The sequence below is a fragment of the Lissotriton helveticus genome, chromosome 6 (genome assembly GCF_964261635.1).
Source record: "Lissotriton helveticus chromosome 6, aLisHel1.1, whole genome shotgun sequence".
NCBI lineage: Eukaryota > Metazoa > Chordata > Amphibia > Caudata > Salamandridae > Lissotriton > Lissotriton helveticus.
The window spans coordinates 1,766,283,953-1,766,303,694 of NC_136067.1; positions in this window are offsets into that span (position 1 = coordinate 1,766,283,953).

A 19,742-nucleotide genomic window follows, 5' to 3' on the forward strand; every position below is an offset into this window, starting at 1 on the left:
TTAAGCTCCATGATGGCTTTGAGAAAGTCAAACTGCCTCCGCGCTGTAGTGTGTCAGTCAGAGCAAGCCTAGTATTCAGACTTACCCGCTAGTGCTGGAGTGGAGGCTCGGAGTGCCCTGGATAGATGCTATGGTAGAGGCTGCCGGTGTCCTCAAGCTGATCCACCTATGTGGAAAGGCTCCCCTAATCTGGTGGCAGGTCTTTAGATCCTCATGGATTGTTGGGTAGTTGAATCATTGTTCTTCCTCCTTAAGTAATGACTTGCTTCTCCTTTCAAGCTGCACGCTGCTCCAGGGCAACAGCCATCTCACTTCCCCATGGTTGGTCGGCCTACTGGCATACGGGGTTTGTGACAGCGCACACAAGAAAACGGCCCCATTCAGGTCATAGCAAGGCACAGTGCGACGGCCCTCTTCTTGATAGAGCAATGCACCAGGGCGACAGCCCTCCGTCATCACCGAGGCACCCACATGGCATACAGAGGTCATGGGCAGCCCACAGGTTTTCTGCATTCACTTTGTACAATTCAGCCTCTGAATAGATATCTCTTTATTTCCCCTATTTCACACTAAAGGTCAATGTTTTGTCTTTAATTCATGGTGCATGAGGTTAGAGTGAGGATGGCAGGTAGAAGCCACATGAAAGCTGTGTCAAATGCATTATATATGTGGCTTAGATTCTTATTACTATATTCCAAGAAGAAAAACCAAAGGAAATGATGGACGGAGCATTGACAATACAAGCACTCACCCCTAGTCAACTGATCTGGGTTTAATCCATCACCGTTCTTTAGCCCACTCTGCCACCCCAGTTGAGACATGGCCATATGCAAATCAGTCTGACCCTGTGCCTCATGGGAACAGTCCAGCCCGAACTGCCAAACCATGCCTTCCCTGGACCGGAAACAAGCTACCGAGGACCGGTTTCTGGCATTTCAGCCGTCTTCAGCCCGGCTTGCTTGAATCCAGTGGCAAAGTGAGCAAGGGACTCACGTCTGAGCATACCCTGCCAACTTATGGTGAACAAAGAAAAACCAAAGGAAATGATGGACGGAGCGTTGACAATACAAGCACTCCCCCCCAGTCAACTAATCTGGGTTTAATCCATCACCGTTCTTTAGCCCACTCTGCCACCCCAGTTGAGACATGGCCATATGCAAATCAGTCTGACCCTGTGCCTCATGGGAACAGTCCAGCCCGAACTGCCAAGCCATGCCTTCCCTGGACCGGAAACAAGCTACCGAGGACCGGTTTCTGGCATTTCAGCCGTCTTCAGCCCGGCTTGCTTGAATCCAGTGGCAAAGTGAGCAAGGGACTCACGTCTGAGCATACCCTGCCACACTCATGGCGGCCAAAGCGGTACAAAAGGGGGTGGTGATGGACGGAGCATCCGAACCAATCAAACACTCACACCCAGTCAAAAGATCTGGGTTTGATCCATCACCGTTCTTTAACCCACTCTGCCAGCCCAGTTCAGACATGGCTATATGCAAATCAGTCTGACCCTGTGCCTCATGTGAACAGTCCAGCCCGAACTGCCAAGCCATGCCTTTGTTCGCCATAAGTTGGCAGGGTATGCTCAGACGTGAGTCCCTTGCTCACTTTGCCACTGGATTCAAGCAAGCCGGGCTGAAGACGGCTGAAATGCCAGAAACCGGTCCTCGGTAGCTTGTTTCCGGTCCAGGGAGGGCATGGCTTCGCAGTTTGGGCTGGACTGTTCCCATGAGGCACAGGGTCAGACTGATTTGCATATGGCCATGTCTCAACTGGGGTGGCAGAGTGGGCTCAAGAACGGTGATGGATTAAACCCAGATCAGTTGACTGGGGGTGAGTGCTTGTATTGTCAACGCTCCGTCCATCATTACCTTTGGTTTTTCTTTGTTCGCCATAAGTTGGCAGGGTATGCTCAGACGTGAGTCCCTTGCTCACTTTGCCACTGGATTCAAGCAAGCCGGGCCTCGGAAGCTTGTTTCCGGTCCAGGGAAGGCATGGCTTGGCAGTTCAGGCTGGACTGTTCCCATGAGGCACAGGGTTAGACTGATTTGCATATAGCCATGTCTGAACTGGGGTGGCAGAGTGGGCTAAAGAACGGTGATGGATCAAACCCAGATCTTTTGACTGGGTGTGAGTGTTTGATTGGTTCGGATGCTCCGTCCATCACCACCCTCTTTTATATTCCAAGAAGGAGTGAGTGAGAAGTGACACAGGGTTTGCTCACATTTCCAAACACCCAACCATAGAAAAACAACAGGAGCGAGCCACTGCCGTGCTTAGCTAATCTCTCCATACCAACCCAGGAGGATCACCCTATTGTCTTAAAAGGGCTCTCACACACTGGAATTCCAAGTGGCATGCTTCCTCATAGAGTCCTCGCAAGATACCTATTGTATCAGGATGGGCTCATTCTTGGTTGCCAAGGAGCTCTTTGGTTATTGGGTGGGATCTTAGATTTAAAATAGTCTAGGGTGTCCCAAGGGTTAATTTTATTTTCAAACAGCACCCTGACGGAGTCATAAATGGGTGGGGATGCACTGAGGAAGCTAGTATCCTCTGTAACCCTTGGTCAACATTCAGCTATAACACCAATGCCTCGCCGAGCTAGTTGGCTTACATCAGGACCTCACAAGGATCCTATTAGTATACTATTTGTTTGCATTCAGTTGTGAAACTTCCATACACCATACCCATACATGCCATATATACCAACCCATTTGGACACTATGTTAGTATTTCTTTAGTAGCATCTTATGTAGATCTCCGTGAGGGTAAGGAAGCAGGTGGACTTTGTAGTCAAACTTTCATCAAACGTCTCTTCCCGGCTGTGAACCTATTTGGTCCCTCCTTCCCCTCATCCTACATTTTTATCATACATGGTACAACATTACAGCCTATTAAATCAAACACAGGAGAGATTTGCCTGAAAAGCAGAATTTGGTCAAGCTGGGAAGCCGGGATTGATTCCAGGTTTTCTGCTTTCACATTGTTCATTTCAGCAATTAGATGGACATATGTCTATTTCTCCTGTTTTACATCATAGGTTGATGCTTTGTCTTTAATTATTGGCAAATTAGGTTAAAGGGTGGCAAGCAGATGCTGCAACTGTGCACTCTTCACTTCAAATAAGGACTGCCTTGTATAAACCTGCTTGCTCCTCTATGACACAAATATTTCAGTTTTGGCCAGAAGTAATTAAATCTGTCACACCACAACAAAAAATGATTTCCAACCATTTGAAATTGTGTGCTTTATTTACCAGTTTCAATCACTAAATGTAGAAAGGCTGTTTTCCCTGAAAGGAAGTAAAGTTGCATTTTTGTAACTCTGAATATATAACTGTGTTAAATTTTGCCAAGTTGTTACCCTGCCGAGGTATGGGTGGTTTTGTTTTTCGCCCATCTTACACCTACCTACTGCAGCAATGTTGCACATTTTGCAATGTACTGTATTAAAACACAAAAACAAAGGTTAGCTTTTCTGTTATGATGCTCTTAGGTCTGGGAGACTGGTGTAATTCAGAGTTGTGCTATCTATGAAATGAAAGATCATGTGTGCTTACCTAGGGCTGACTCCTTTAGGTTGATGTTACAGTGAATAGGTGAGCCCACAGGTCAGTGTTTCTGTAAAAAACTAGGCCGTCTATGGTGCACTATGTTGGCAGTGTAACATGTCTACAATATGCAGAGGTCTTATTAGCAAGCATAGCTTAGTATAGATTCTGATTACTGGCGATAGTTTGTGGTGTCTCTCACTGTTCCTACATTTAGTAGTTTTCTATGCACACTAGTCATATTTCCTCTGGAAGGGCAATATTTTCTTGAAAGTGCTTGCTGGGACTGGAATTGCATGTGCCTTTTTCTTGTGAGTTACCTTTGTCACCATTCCTTCTTATCCTTGGATTTGTCGTGGTGCTGATACCTCTTACTTTGAAATGTATGGTTCATTGTGGGGGCATTCTGGTGGTATTGATTCAAGGATGAGCTGTCACGTTGCGCGGTCAATGTGAGGGCATTTTTGATTTAGTTATGACAACAATAAGAGCATGAGAGAAGTCTGCTGCTAAATGCGGAGGTTAAATTTTGGGGGGCAGTGTGTAATTAGTAAAAACATAAATGAAGAGCCTAAAACGTTTTCTTAGCGTACTATTACTGAATGCCAATATTACCATAACCTATTTATTTCCCTATCCTAAAATTGCTTATTCTTGCAGGTTCTTTTTTCATCCCCTTTTCTGCATTCATCATTCTTTTATTATTTCTCTCCTTTCTTCCCTTTCTGTCTTGCGCGCTTGCTTTTTGGTCATGGTCTGTTGGCAGAAAATGAGCCCCAATCTCCTAAAATGAGTGTGGGTGGTGAGGCTGAGTAAGAATAATTTGCATAGGAATATGATCTCACTTCCAGAGACCGCAGCTGCTGAGGCAATAACATCTACATGGAAATGTGCTGCATATGGAATATTATGCCTGGTTGAGTAGGCTGGGGTAGAGTTAGTTTGTTCAGTCCATGGGTAAAGGAAGATTTACGCTTACAAAAGGCAGCATTGTTTATGTGTAGCTTACAAAAGTGTGAATCTTCTGCCTAAATCAGGAGGGTTTGCATATATACTCTAAATGCGCTCAAATATACTCATGTTAGATCTGTTAAACATATATGTAGGGCTTAAGATCTGAAATCACTTCATGTGATGCCACTTCCTGTGGTGACAATTCCTGTGATGCCATGTGCGATGTCATGCACCATGATATCACGTGCTGTGATGTCACAATCCCTGATGTCACTTGCATACTGCCTAACTAGGTCAGTACCCCCACTTCTTTTTTTTAGGACCTGTGCCCTGATTGTCTTGGTTTGCCATGGGAACATACACTACAAGTGGCCGGTTTCATTTGTACAGGGCAGAGCCCATCCCTTACTATTAGGAAATAGAATACACCTGATGAAGTTAATGGAGGGGTGCTTTGTCAGGATGAGGACTGTTCTTGAAGAGAGAGAGAACACCTCTGGGGTGGATATTCTGGTGACGGAGAAATGGCAGTGGGAAAGTAAAATGTATATACAGCTTTGTCTAGGATAAAGGAGAGAATGGAATTGGAGAGATTGGAAGCCCTGGGGAAGAGGAGCCGGTAGGATGGCCTGGAGGCAGAGTTGATTGGCTCAGAAGAGCCAAATGGGTGGTCAGTAAGGCCGAGTAAAACAGTTGGGTAATAAAAGTTAATGCAATAATAGATGTAATTAGAGAAGGAAAAAGGGAGAAGGGATGTTAGGGTCGATTCAGTGTTTAGGGAGTTGGGGATGGAATTATTCAATGTTTGCCTTGATAACAGGACATTTTTTGCACAAGGAAATGTAATTCCCTGTGTGGTACAATGTCCACCCTAACATAAAGGTACTCTAGGGTTCTGCTTTGTTTCTGGCAGCAGGATTGGGTAGGAAACGTAATATTAGTTTGTTAAAGGTTGTTACATGAGGCAAGAAGGAGGAAGCAAGCTCTGGGCAGGTAAAAGGGAAATAGGCATTTATCCAGGATGAAAAGGAAGGAAAAAGGAAGATATTGCACCACAAAAAGATGATGTATGCAATACTGAACATTTTCAAACATTCATCCCAGTCACAGATCTGGGTTTAATCCATTATTTTTAGCTTGCAACGGCAGACCAATTTGCACCCAGCCACATACAAATCAATATTGACCATAGTCCCCATGGGAACAGTCCAGGCTGAACTGCCAGGTCAGGTCCTCCCTGGGCAGGAAAACAAGCATCCCAGGACGGGTTTCGGTGTATCACCCCTCATCAGCCAGGCTAGCTTCAATCTGGTGGTGCAGCGAGCTAGGGACCCACATCTGGGCATACCCATCCCACTTGGGGCAAACATTGAAACAGAAAAATATGATGGATAGAATGCTGCTGCATATTGTCAAACATTCACACCCAGAGGGAACGTGGAGAGGATGTTAGAACCTAAAAAAGGTGGAGGAGTTTTCGTTACTCAGTTTTAATCTTTATGGTCATTTAAGTGAGCATTTCACTAGCTGGAGAGGTTTAATGTGAGCCCATTCTGCTTACTGAATAGAAGACGTCTTTTTCACTTACAAAGCTCCTCTTTTTTTGTCCAGGAACCCAATCCAAGGCAGAATAACAGAATTAAAACAGTAAAGAAACATTAACCCTCTTAAATATGGTCATGTTACAGCAGCAAGGATACACCTGCATGTCAGCCTAGTAAGTGTTAGTTTTGTCTGCACTACTTTACAGTGACATCGTTTTAAAATAGCTAATACTGTTCCACCTTTTTTTACACACATGGCATGGCATACCAAATACCATGAAAGAGCACTGTTCTTGTTTCATCCTTTTCTCTGTCTTCTGTCTCTTTCCCTTCTCTGTCATTTAAAGCATCTGCTCTAATTACCTGGGGGAGCTGGAGAAAATGGCAGAGGTGACAGCAGCCACCCTCCGCCTTTAAAAAACAGGTTTCCAATAGCTACAGCCCACCTGCGAAATGCCCAACTGATTAAACATTTACATTTACATTTAAACAGCAGTCAAGCCGTGATTCCAAAAGTTTGTGCCATAAGTGGCACAGTCTCGTGTAAAACCATATTTCACCTTAAGGAACCTAACCTAAATCAGCATTTCCTGATCATCCCTTTCATCTCATGATGGAAACATTTTTATGATCTGTTTTCTGCTACATATATCAATTGACTGCACTGCATTTGGCTTTCATCATATTGTCTTTCATCATTCATAAAACAGTGGCTAAGATGGCCATGAATGAGGTGTAACTGTATCAAGGGACTCTGCCAACATCAATAAGCTATGACAAGAAAGCCCTAGTGGGTTTATTGATCTATGAAAATGTGAGGGATGCAATTACTTGGCCAGATCATCTTTTCATAATGCACAATAATCTACACAAATGGGTTAGGTATTTTATAAGCAGGTACATACTAGGCGCACGTTGGGTGTACTTCTCAGGTGGAAAGGACACTACAAGATCTCAGAGAAAGCTTTCTATGGATGGTTGTAGTCCGGTATATCAAGTTTGGAACATCTCAACCTTAAGATCATATCCACATTAGTGTGGATAATAATACTGAAAGGTAGGTGCTTATTGGGAAGTATAGATTTACTATTCTTAACTCCAGATCTACATACCTTGAAGATACATCTTACTGGTCTGTTGATCTGGAGTTAGGTATATAAAATCTATACATGCTTACTTATTGCCATTTTTGACCTAGATATTATGGTTATGATATTAAGATATAATACATGGGATTCTGCAAACCCTGTATAAACGTCAGTTTAATTTCTTTATAATCAGCAATCTGTGATGCACCCAGTTGCCAAATATAAAGAAAAGACGTCAGAACTTGATTATTATCAGTTATTCCAGTCGAGGTCTGTAGTCACAATGCTTGCTGCAAGCAGCCGAGGTGAAAGGCAGGTCATACCAAGGAGCATAATTGAAGCAGCTGTTTAAAGCAACAAATACAGAACGTTGTTTTTCTTTCTTCTTCTCTATTTTTTAGCTTACAATGACAAGCAGAGAGAACATGTTTATTCTTTGCAAACCTTAGATAGTTGTAGAATAGCTAGAATCTTTCTGCATCGTTTTACACATTCGGAGCTAGTGCAGCTTTTGTATTTCTAAAAAATCTAACTTGAATTGAACTGTTTCTAATATGTTTGCAAAAAATAACTAACAGGCTTTTAATTTGTTTAATTTTGCATTGGAGGTTTATTTTTTTTCTTCATGTTTGTAAACATGCTCGCTCTTTCATATGAAAGAGCTACGCACCAAGGTTTTGAGTGGTTTGTGGGAAAGGTGATGGCGTGACTGTGTATTATATGGCATAAAGTACCCCCTGGTGTACATGATAAAGATATTGCAAGTCAGCTCGGAGATCTATAAACTCATAAAGGAAGTCAGCCTTCAACCTCGTTCCTCTATATTGTTATGGAACTCCTCAGTGACTTGCAATATCCATATAATGTGCGGCGGGGTACTTTATCCCTTACATAACAAACCCCCCTACTCAATATTCAGGACTAACACATCTTTGGATATGGGCTGGACCACAAGCCAAAATCCACCAAGGTAAGAATGTTCAAACCAGCCCCACATTGCAAGAAGCTACAACTGGAATGTGGGCACCATTGGGTCACCACTGTAGTGTCCTGGGAGCTCGCTTGGCTCTGAAAGTAGCCCACCAAGCTGCGGTCCTCCACAGGAAAATGCCAGATTGGCAGGATGACCACTCTGGCCCAGCTATGAATTATGAATCTGTATTGGGCAAAATAAATGAAGCTGCACAAAACATGTTCTATGCCATCTCACACATCTCTATAACACTGACAGTGCCAAGTTCTCAATGCATGACTATCCTTTGAGTCCAACCTCCTATATCACACTCAACTCTTCTCATGGACGTCAGATTACAATGAAGGGCTCACGATATTCCAGAATGTTTACAGGCACACACACCACATAGGCTATATTACACACACTCGCCCAACCATACAGAAAAGTCAGCTTCTGATTGCTCTGGAATGTGTTTTGACCTACGATATCAACTCTTGAGGCCCTTGTGTGCTAAACAAATGCTAGATAACACAACACAAGTGAACAATCAAAGAAGATTAGAAATGTAAATATTGCTCAAACATTATCAGTCTCCAAAGAGTTGTGATGCTTTTGTAACTATACTGCTGTTATAATTACTATATGTCATTAATTTTAATGAAATCACACACTGGAAGAGGCGATCAAACAATTAAAGATAATAATAATACCATCTGGGTGCTATACATACCTAAAACCTTATAATAGTGCCAACATGCTATGATTTAAAAAAAATAAATGCAGGCACAGTGAAATAACATGACCCTACACTGGGATTCCTAAGTAACTTACAGTGAACCCTGAAAATCTGCAACCTAGCTGAAATTGTACTAAATATGCTTTAAACACAAAACCCCATAAGTGCAGAACTGTTTTGTGGTCGTAAAAGGTGGATTCACAAAATCGGCCGTTTGCAACCACAAAAAAGCATTTTGGCTTGTACAAAAGCACAAACTGCGATTCGCTAATATATTACTGAATCGCAATTTGTGTCAGCGATTCAGTATTTGGAAGGGCTGTGTTTAGGGCATCCCTTCCAAATACTGAATTGAAGTGGTATGTATTATTGATATGTGACCAACTTCTGTTTGTAAAACATTAGTATTTCACCAACACCTCGAAGGAGGTAGTAACCCATTCACAAATGTGAAGGGGTTCCCTTAAGGACTCCTTTATCTTTGAGAATATAAAAAATATTTGTTGTAAGAGCAGGCAGTGGTCCCAAGGACTAGTACCTACTTGTATGATAGGAGTTGGATTTTTCTTCCAATATTGTATGCTCACATTTCCGGAAGTATTGAAACCCAACGACAAACAGTATCTACTAAATAGGAGGGCACTGTTATGAGAAAATGAACTTAATAGTGAATCTGGTACATTGAATCCTTGCACTTTCTCCTTTAACCTGTTTTCGGAATCAGAGTCGGGACAAACCAAAAGCTGCACTGGCTAATATGGTCCCACCAGACATTAATTTTCCCACCTTCCATTCTACTTGTCCTTCTCTCCTCTCTCTCCTCCTTGTATGAGTGTTTTCTCACTACCTTTTCCCTCCCTCTCTTTCTCTTGGAGCCTTCTGTGCCTACTGCAATAAACCTCGGAAAGATGAGGAAAGTGATAGAGGCACTAGGAACGGCCCTTGGAATTCAAAACTGGTCCAAAACTACCAGAGAAAAGCCAGGTGGAATAAAACACTTGGCCCTGCCTAGTTGTGAATTGTCTAAAAGTAGGACCAACAAAAGATTCCTTAAAGAATGCTGTCACTTTAAAAGACCTAGATCCAGCCTGCTGCCCCCACCCCTGCCGTCTTCATCCGTCCCAGCCATGTTTGCATCATTTTGTTTGATATAAAAGTGGGAAACTAGTATATTAGCTCATGAGCTGTAAGTTTTGAGGAGTTGAGGAATAGGAGCTTAGGGCCAAATGTACAAAGAATTTTTGTGGCCGTAATGCTCCAATTCGAAGTTTGAGGTCACACAAATGCTATTTGCAATGTACTAACCCATTTTAGTAATCAGTAACTTTTATCCAATCCCTAAAATGGGTTTAGAAATGGATAAGGAATTGCTATTTGGAAAGGGTGTGTTAGGCATCTCTTCCAAGTAGCTATTCCTATCAATATGTATTAATGACTCAGGATAGAAATAGAAGCTGTACACTATTGAAAAGAAACTGTCCTCGAATTTGAGGTGGCAATCCATTCCCAAATAGGAAGGGGTCCAAGTAAGGACTACCTCTCATTTGTGAATACAAACAAAAGTTTATTTGGGAGTAGATAGTCATCCAAACAAACCTTTTAAAAGTTTAAAACTTTTTTAAAGGTAGCCCCATTTCCTTAAAGGAAAATGGGCTGCATAAAAAAAAAAAAACCCTGGTGGTCTGCTGAATACAGCATGCCACCATCCCTGTGATGGCCACAAAACACAGTTAGTCGCAATTTATGACCTTTACCCTTAAACCCTTCAGCGCTGCGTGAATTCCGCTGCGGTGCTGAAGGTTCTAAAGAACCTATGGACTAATAACGGAACGGTTCCGTCATGAGCACAGGCCAACCGACGCTCATGACGGAACCGTTCCGTCATGAGCATGGAAGGGGTTAATACTATTGAGGTAGTTTAGATTGGGACTTACTAGGATTCGGGATTTGTGAAGCAACCTATTAGTTCATAGGTTGGTTCGGAAATTCCACACTGGTCACAAAAATTCTGGTCAGTATTATTCTTGCCTGTCATGTCGCCACAGTTACTTACTTTAGCAGAGGCCGCCCCTGAAGGGGGCCTCGAGGGCCGGCGCCATAACGACCGCCCGAGCCCGCAAGGAACGGATCTGGTTTGCGCTGGTTAACGCCGCCTGGAATCACCGCACGGCGAAAAGCACCCGAGGCCCTCTCCTCCCCCTCAACAAGAACAAAGGGAAGAAGGAAAGGGGGAGGGGGATATAAGGTGACGCTCCCCCAGGCCAGCTCACATTTTACATCAGGGAGCTGGGTGAGCGGCACCAATGAATTTTGAGTCCCATCCACCCACACCTACAACAGCAGTGTCGCAGTGCTGACATGGACGACAAGAACTAAAGGTGCAACGATTGGCAATGAAGACACACCGGGCAGCGCTTCACGACGGAGCGAAGTGGCGCCACACACTTTAGGATGCCTCAGAGCTGAGTGAAGTGGTCTAACAAAAGGGGGTAGCAAACGGAGACGGCACTCGCATCCCAGCAAAGCCGGATGGCAGGGCACAAAAGAGTCCAACATGGTAGCGAGCTGAGGCCTAACTCCGGGAAGAGGCTACCCCCATGCGATGAGAGCACAAAGAGTGCGCAAATCCAACGGCGGAAAAAAAAGGTGCATTAGTTTGGTTATGAGAACACACCGACAGGGCGGTGTGTAGAAGGAGGGCCACTCCCTCTGGGATGCCTCACGGCTGGGTGAGTACGCCTGATAAAAAATCGGGGGAGCAAACGGAGACGGCACTCGCAGCCCAGCCCCCGCCAGTCGGCAGGACGCAGGAGAGACAAGCAAGGTAGCGAGTTGTGGCCTGCCCCGGGAAAAGGCTACTCCCCACACGCAAAGGGGCGTGGAAAACAACAAAGAACAATCTACAAGCTGTCAGGGTGATTTACGACCCTAGGATATGCAAATGAGCAAAAGACAACTCTGATTCATGGCCAGCCGATGATTTATGGCTGATGATTTATGATGCCCATACAAAATGGTTTATGACAACAAAATGATGACAGATTTGTGACAGAATGATTTATGACATCCCCATGATTTATTACCATGATTTACGGCTGCTGATTTATGATGATCAGGCAGAGCAATTTACGACAACAAATGATGACAGATTTGTGACAGAATGATTTACGATCCCCAATGATTTATGACCCATGATTTATGATGTCCCAATGACACTGAGTGATAATCAATTACGATAATATATGATAATGATTTATGACCCCGGTCTGAGAAGGTGTCCAGGGGAGTTGTACAAATATGACATATGTAATGAGTAATAAAACTGCGGCCAACAACCACCACAAAAACAATGACTGTTGGCTGTGTGAAGTATGGTACAGTTCCTGGAATAGGCGCAGTGCGGCTGTTATGCCTAAGCGATTCAATAAATTATGCAAACATTGTGCTCTGCTTTGTGGCAGGTATTCCCAACAGACTCTTAATAATTTTATGACACTCTGCTCAGTGTAGGATGTTTCCTGTGGCCACCTTAGATTTTTTTAGTGAACCCACCATTTGTTTAGAGACTTCCTGCTCAAGCCACCCCATCTAATTCTGTTCCTTGCTTTAAAAATGTCTCCTGTCTGCGGAAGAAGTGGGTGAATGGAAGACTTGTAGCCAGAAGCCTTTTAGGTCTTATCTAACAGACAGTGCAAACTGTCTGGTTGGAATAGATTTAGTGGGGGTTTTCCAAGAATTTGCTGTGGGGTTACAGCCCGTCCATTGCTTACCATTAGTTGGCTTTATGTCACTCTCATATGCATGCTTCTTACTCAATGGATTTCTTTGTCCATCTTTTTCCATCTTCTATTTGTCATTCACCTGGAGCGTAGCCTCTTCAGCATCCTTTGGCTAGGTTGACTTATATCCTTCTAAGTGCACTTTTAGGAAATAACTTTTTTAAAGCACTCCATGAGAGAGCATGTTTTTACCAGCTCTCTCCCATGTATGCTTTTCTCTCACCAAATATCCACCCTTGATTTTTGTCGCTATCTACCTTGTGGTGAAAGCTGTCTTTCGTATTCACTTTCCCCCAACAAACTCAACCCTCCTCTGCGATCTGAGTTGCTTTCTTGCTCATGTGGCACTGCTCTTCCTCCTGAGCTACATTATTACTCCCTTCGTCCACTCTCTGTTGCTTCCCCCCACCTTCTCCTCTACTGCCTTCCACCCCGAACTCTGCAGTCTTTTAAAAAATATATTTCATTAGTTGTTTTTTTTAAAGTCTTTTTATAGAATTTTCAATTAAATCACAATACAATTCAATTCATGAAGCTTTATTCGGCACATATAAAATTACCATAAAAGCACAAAGAAAAAAAGCACAGAAACATTATACACAAATATTATAAGTTTCAAATAAAGAAAATACCAAAAAAGGATACAGACATGATTCTTAAAAAAGCATACTTTTCCGTGCATTAATAGACTGGTTTAAAAAAGTAGCAGTATAAAAACAGAGATCGACAGATTTCAGATTAAATAATAAACTCATTGCCTGATTAACTGTACGTACACCCTATTTAACAAACATAGGTTTCAAATAGGCAGTACGAAAGTTCATATACAGTTTACAGAATAATAAAAAGTGCAAGGTGCTCTGTTTACATACGCTATCACACAAACACGGCCCTGTTGAATGTTTCTTAAGGTTCGGTAGAGCCTAAGTGATGTGCTACTCCAAACCTCAGTCTGGTTAGCACAAACTTATGGGATGGCCTGGTCACCATAACTAGATAAAAGGGAAAACCTTTGGTAATGGTATATCTACTGTAAAACATAACAGTGGACATGGATCCATTTGCTAAAGCCCGCTTCCTGGCTCTACTAGCCAAAAATGTAGTTTTCAGCTCTGCTTTAGGTATCAGGGATGCGGCACTTGGGTCAATTAAAACGTTTAAGTTAAAAATTTCAGAGAAACAATCAGCAACGTATTTTAACCAGGGAATTTTTCGGTGTTTATCCAGTGATAGACAATCCTCAATTATAGATCTATTAAAAGATTTTGTCATCCTGGAGCCAAATAGAACGCCAAATCATAAGTGGCCTGAAAGATAATAGATCAATTAAGAAATTAATATCCAATTCCAGGTAGATCAGCTCAGTGGGAGCGGTGGGGGGTAAACACAAGAGCTTTTTTAAAAAGGAGTTTTCCTCCTGCTGCAGATTTTGTACACAGCTATGACCCCAAACTCCAGCCCCATACAATGCTATTGTGACACATCTTGCTTGGTAGATTTGAAGCATGTCCTTAGTACGTCTATCCCCAATTTTTGCCGCAAATCTAAAAACACCATGGGCATTTTTAGCCATTTTATTGCTTATAATATTAAATTCATTTGACCATTTTCTATCTTTTGAGAAGGTTATACCAAGATAGCAAAATGTATCTACTTGTTGCACCTTTTCACAATCAATAAAAAAGGTATTGGAGGATTTGCTTTTTACCCCACAGGTCATTGTGTGCATTTTCCCCTTGTTAATGATCAGTTTTTTATCCTTGATAAAGATAGAACATCTGTCAATCAGGCGCTGTAATCCAAGGGGAGTTCTTGAGGGCAGTACGGCGTCATCAGCGTATAATAACACCGGCACAGGGACACCATTGATCTGGGGGGCATCAGCTTTTACATTTTTTTAAATTTCGTCGATTTCATTAATAAATAATATAAAAAGTAGGGGGGCCAGTACACAGCCCTGTCTAATCCCTCGTTTGACACTAAATTTTGGAGTACATTCACCTTTGGTGCCGTAGCGCACACATGTTTGTAACTTTTCGTACAGCCTGGCAAGAAAAAAAATCATACCCTCAGGGGCTCCTAGCTGTAACAGGGTCGGCCATAATATAGTATGGTCGACCATATCAAACGCACTACTTAAATCTGCAAAGCAGAGATATAATGAGCCACATTTGGCTTCAGTTTATTTACCAATCAATATATCGAGGTTAATACACTGGTCCAGTGTACCCCAGCCCTTCCTGAATCCATACTGGCTATCGGACAAGATGCCCTCTCGCTCAACCCACTCTTCTAGTCTAACCAACATAATTCTACTCATGATCTTGACTGAGGAGTCCAGAAGAGAGATCGGACGATAATTTTTTACATCTGACCTACTGCCCTTCTTGTATATCGGGATTATAATTGATTCTCCCCAGGTTTTCGGGGCCTCAGTGCATACTGCAGCATTAAATACAATAGCCAAAAGAGGGATCCACACCTCTGGGTCTGCTTTGTAAACATCAATAGGGACCCCATCAGGTCCCTGGGCTTTCCCCCCCTTACTTGCACGTATGCCAAGCTCAACCTCATTAACAGTGATATCCAGTGGTAGAACGGTCCACCTACTAGGGTTAGTATCTACACAACTATCTGAGCCAAAAATGTTAGAGAAATGTGAGACCCAGCCATCGCTAGGCACATTAGAAGTTAACTCAGGTATGTTTTCCTCCCTCAGGAAAGGGGAGTTTACCGTAGCCCAAAATGGTGTATTATTAGATAGCTCAGCGGCTTGGTTAAGAGAGTCCCAAGCCTGCTGCTGTAACTCAACCTTCCTACGTTTCAAAGCTTGCTTGTACTCTAATCTTAGTTTAATAATTAGATTAGTGTCCCTGGGTTTTTTGGCAAGTGCATATTTTAACTCAGTTAATAAGGTGGTGCACAAATGGTCAAACCAACCATTTCTACGCTGTACATTTTTAGAGCTGGTGAACCTGGCATTGATAGATTTGTTAATACCATTAAAAGCAGATAAAACCCATTCGGGATTAGTATTATTTTCAATGATAAGGGTGATATCTATCAGACATTCTTTAACAATAGAACTTGTTAATTCTTTAGCTTTCTCCCCTATCCATCTAAGTCTGACTCCGTTTGATCTGTGTGGTTCCACATTGGTAACAATGGTTCCTACTCCAGCAGAACTTTCGCCCCAAAAGATACATTAAAAAATAATACAATTGTGATCACTTAAAGAGCTCACTTCAATCCTGGGTGACGCACAATAGGGGATAATATTAGAAGAAACAATCACATGATCAATGACTGAACTGGTCTGCCGGTTCTTAAAAGTAGGGATGGTCTGACCCTTTTCATCTATGGAGAAACCCATAATTTCCATATCAGAACAGCCCATAAGTTTATGTAATATTTCTCCATAGCTGTTATGTCTAAAGTGCAGGTCATCCGTGCCAGCATTATTCTTGACCACTGAGACTTTTTGGGTTGACAGTTCACATAATAAAATATTAAAATCACCCACCCAAATAAAATCAAAAGAAACATTTATTTCAACATTTAAATTATCAATGGCCCTAGCCAAGTCACTTACTACTGACGTCCTAGAATTATCATAGACATTGTTGTAGAAATTTACTAATAATATGTTGCGACCTTGGTCCTCATGGAGCCAAAGAATCTGCGCATATGCTCCCACAGTCAGATACCTTTTCACTACAATTCGCCGATTGATAGAGACTAATGTCAAAAGGCCTCCTTTAGCTCTCCCTGATGTAGAACCTTGCGCCAGCAAATTATAGGAGGCAAACCACTAGTAATTAACATCTTCCCTACTCCATGTTTCCTGGAAACAAAGAATATCATGTGTATTAATAAAGTTATTCCAGCCCAGAACAGTCCCTTTAGATTTCATTCCGGCAATGTTCCAGCTAACAATTGTTATTCCTTTAGTACCCCTTGTTCTAATACTATCCAATATAATGTTTTCATTTGGGCCGTCTCCCACATTAGGGTTTTCATTAAATATATCCCTACTATCATTAATCAGATTTAAGTCGGCCATCAAGGTTAGCTCCGGGTCTATAGGCTTCTCGCTTAATTCAATCACCTGGCTATTTGTCGACACACACAGGGGAGACCCACAGACCTGGGTATGTCAATCATTTGAATACAGGGAGCTTAAGGCTTGGTATCTGTTTTCCGTTGGGACCTCAAAAACTGGGCGATGAATAGGTGTAAAGGGTCTACTTCTATTGATATCAAGGGGTACTTTAATAAGATGACTATAGAAGTAGCCAAGTGGGAGCGCACATATATTATTCTCATCATGAGTTAGGGAAGCTGCTCTTAACAGGACAGTTGCAACGTGTTGAGGATGTTTAAGATTAACAATAACACAATCTCCCCCACATGTCTTTCTGGAGTTGTCAATCCAGTTTACCCTTCTAGTGGTTAATATTTGATCAGAGTAAGCAGTTGGAAACCCACATTGCTTATGCAACCATGAGACTGTTTTATTTTTATTTCCTGTTGATGCTGGGTCGGGTATTTTTGAGTGGCTGGTACATTAGTTAAAACGACCACATAAGGTGCACAGTCGGGGGGAGATTAATAAAACCTCTTTTTTTCACTTCTATGGACCCTGTCTTACTCTCTAGTGCTATTAATGCCTGTTTTTTCTGACATACTATTGGCAGGGGATCGGGTGTGGTTACTTCAGTTACAATTAACACCCCATTAGGTGGCTTTGATACATCTTTGCTAATTCTAGAACCCTTGTCAACAGCCCTAGGTCTTCCAGCCAAATTAATATGGGTGTCCAAGAGGCCTCCTAGTCTTAGTACTTCTGCTGAAATCAGATCAAGTTTAACCACTATGGGTTTGATAATCTTTTCTATCTTAGCATCTATAATACTGACTAAAAGATCAAATTGCTCAGTATTCATTTTAACTGTGCCTTTTTGATCCACTGGCTCCACGTCACCCTCATAACTTTTAGGTGGAGTTACTGCTCTTTTATTATTACGATTCCCCCCCCCCGTTTAGTTTGTACTTTTCCTACCTTCTTACATGCCCTCAGTGCTCTAGGGACCGGGGTGCGCTGTACTGGGGTATCATAGGGTGGGTCCTGTGGATCCTGATCAGACACTAATTGGGCTGGCACTTCCATTATTGAGACATCATGGTTACCAAATTTGCTGATATCATCCAATGGTAGTACGGCCAATGGGGTAGACGGCGTAGGGGATATAGCTTTGGACTTCCCCGGCCTAACGATAATGGCCGTTCCTTGTTAATTTTATTCACCACTTTCACTAGGTAGTTATCCACCGTAGCTGACACTGGCGGATTTTTTACAGCTTTCTGTTTAGACATTGTTAAGACTAGCGACAGATCCTAAAATATTATAAAAGAAAAAAAGCTATCATGAATTCCAAATTACAATGGTGATAAAATGTATAGCTCGTGTTCCTAAAGCTTAGTTGCTCAGTTAATACTCATACACGCTGGGGGGATTCAGAAGTCTCACTTGGCAGGTAATTTCATAACCTCTGCTTCATGGACCTAGATCTGTGGCCTAGCCCAGCCTCGGCCTGCCCCGGACTGCCACAGACTGTCCCGCCCTTGTCTCGGGCTTCTCCCGACGCTACCTGCGCGCGTCCTGCAGGTGCGGGAGGCATTCTGATCTTTACTGGCGCCTCCGGGCGCAGGCAGTGACGTCCCAGGTGCGCCACTCGCCTCTGGGGCACCTGGGTAATGTAGTTCCTGGGGGCGGCGGTGTTGCTACAGCCGTTTTCCTCACTGTACTGGAGTGCTGCCCAAGACTGCAGAAGCCGTTCCCCTCACGGCACTGGAGTGCTGCCCAAGACTGCTGCAGGTAATAGCCCCCACAGAGCGCTCGGCGCTCTGATCTTTACTGGAGCCTCCGGGCGCAGGCAGTGACGTCCCAGGTGCGCCACTCGCCTCTGGAGCACCTGGGTAATGTAGTTCCTGGGGGCGGCGGTGTTGCTACAGCAGTTTACCTCACGGCACTGGAGTGCTGCCCAAGACTGCAGAAGCCGTTCCCCTCACGGCACTGGAGTGCTGCCCAAGACTGCTGCAGGTAATAGCCCCCACACAGCGCTCGGCACTCCGATCTTTACTGGCACCTCCGGGCGCAGGCAGTGACGTCCCAGGTGCGCCACTCGATACTGGGGCACCTGAGTAATGTAGTTCCTGGGGGCGGCGGTGTTGCTACAGCCGTTTACCTCATGTCACTGGAGCGCTGCCCAAGACTGCAGAAGCCGTTCCCCTCACGGCACTGGAGTGCTGCCCAAGACTGCTGCAGGTAATAGCCCCCACAGAGCGCTCGGCGCTCCGATCATTACTGGCGCCTCCGGGCGCAGGCTGTGACGTCCCAGGTGCGCCACTCGCCTCTGGGGCACCTGGGTAATGTAGTTCCTGGGGGCGGCGGTGTTGCTACAGCAGTTTACCTCACGGCACTGGAGTGCTGCCCATGACTGCAGAAGCCGTTCCCCTCACGGCACTGGAGTGCTGCCCAAGACTGCTGCAGGTAATAGCAAAACTCAACGGACCAGTACACTACTGCATTCTTCATTCATGTGTAATCCATGTACATAAAAAAAGAAGAAAAAGAAAAAGTAAAAGACGAACTACATACCATTACATATCTAACGACAGATGTGCATTACCACAAATAATCAAGTCAATTACTGTTGTATCCTTACAATGATGTAATATTCCAAGGTCTCTATGCTCACTGGATTCCAGAGTGTGGAATCCAGGGAGCAGTGCACAGATGAACAGTTCCTGAGTGACTTAGTACTTGGATCTCCCTGGGGTTGTTGCTGTGAATAAACTACTATTTTGGATCTACAAATCTTCTGTATTTGGAGTCATTTCAGTGGCCACGAGGATGGGATCGTTTTAAAGAAATTTTATCATCAAACTGGATTAATGAAAATCTTATGAAGAAATCAACTGATGATCAACTGATGATTTGGCCGGAACTATCGTTTCATAATGGCATTCTTAGGAGAGGTGACAGATTTGTTGTACCTACAGTTTTGCGTGACAGATTATTGAATTTGCTACATGAAGGACACAGTGGAATGACTAGCATGAAAAGGAGGGCTAGA